This window comes from Octodon degus, unplaced genomic scaffold (assembly GCF_000260255.1).
Source record: "Octodon degus isolate 3935 unplaced genomic scaffold, OctDeg1.0 scaffold00002, whole genome shotgun sequence".
In the NCBI taxonomy this organism is placed as follows: Eukaryota; Metazoa; Chordata; class Mammalia; order Rodentia; family Octodontidae; genus Octodon; species Octodon degus.
Genome location: NW_004524578.1, coordinates 4,881,556 through 4,882,881, shown reverse-complemented (window position 1 = coordinate 4,882,881; position 1,326 = coordinate 4,881,556). Strand labels below are relative to the sequence as shown.

Sequence of the window (1,326 nt, the reverse complement as noted above, 5' to 3'; positions counted from 1 at the left end):
CGGGGACCGAGGCTGGCCAGCGCAGCGCCGGCCGAGGAGGGGCCCGGCCCACGCACACCGCACACCCCGAGCAGGCAGGCCCGGGTCGGCCTCGCCCTCGCCCTCGCTCTCACCTTCGTCCTGCTGCGTCCAGACCGCGTCCTCCTTGAAGCCAGCAGGCGTGGGCCGCGGAGCATGCTGGGAGGATGCGGTGGGGGCGGGGCGGCGGCGCGGGGGGGACCCACCTCGGGGCTCAGCGCGATAACCGCTTCCTTCCTGGCGCTTTTCCCGCCCGGTGCTTTACTTAGGCTGCACTCCAAATGGGCACACTGACCCGGTGACATGGGTGTCACCGACGGCTCAAGGGTCTAGGTCGCTTGTCCAAGCAGCCAGTTTGTGGCTGGTCCACCAGGTTTGAACCTGGGTCTTTCACACTTTGGAGCCCGATGGCCCTCTGCAAGGTCCCCAGAGGGCAAATGACATTGCAAATGGTGAGGAAGGGGCGTAATTCCTGGAATCATTTCTAAGCTGACAAGCTCAGGCCTGGCTTTACAGGACTGAATAAACAGAGACAGGTTGGTAAATACAGGGTAGAACCAAGTGAACCACCACACCTATCTCCAGCAGAAGAAAAACAGGGAATGGTTATTCTCTGAATAGTTTTTAAAGTAAAAATCATGAAAGCCATCTATAGAGCAAATAGTATAAAAGAATAGGAAAAGAAAAAGGAGAAAGGAAAATTAAAAAAAAGAAAGAAAGAAAAGTAAGAAAGTATTTGAAGCCAGACAGCCCCAGGTTTCAACTGCGACTCTCAGTGCCCCTGCGGGCTATGTGAAGACCAACTTTTTATCAGCCTTGTAAAAAGCCGATTTCCTCATCAGTAAAATGAGAACGATCATTTCTCAAGATGTCCTGAAGGCTGAATAACAGTACTAAAGTATTAAGCATAATACTTGGTGAAACTAAGCCTTGAGAAAAATGTCAGCTATTTTTATTAATAGGATAAGCCAAAAATTAGAAATTATCTGCCCTGCATTATTGCTAATAAGCAACTTAATTATTAGGTTTTATTAAATCTTGAGTCTTTGTATATTTTTTGTGAAATATGAACAGAAAGGCATTCAGAAGAGCTCGGGTGGAGATAAAAGGACATGGGGTTGGGGTGCAGATTAACATGAACAGCTCTGGCTGGAAGGGCATTGTAAGGAAACAGAAAAAACGCAGATTTTAAATATGCTGGGGAGAGGGTGCTGAGTTGATGTTGGAGAAGATGAAGTCAGAAATGAAGAAGCAGAGTTAAGATTCTTTCCCAAGGCACACAGGAGAAAGAACAAGGGATATGTGTAT

At 48.5% G+C, this 1,326-nt stretch overlaps 1 protein-coding gene across 1 annotated transcript in view; it reads right to left on the bottom strand.

Moving 5' to 3' along the window:
• Window positions 1-155, bottom strand: part of Cers3 (ceramide synthase 3) — a 127,027-nt gene extending 126,872 nt beyond the window's left edge. The window contains exon 1 of the mRNA XM_023712751.1: window positions 114-155. The gene's annotated coding sequence lies outside the window, so the exon portion shown is untranslated. The remainder of the gene's footprint in view (window positions 1-113) is intronic.
• Window positions 156-1,326: the final 1,171 nt, after the last annotated feature.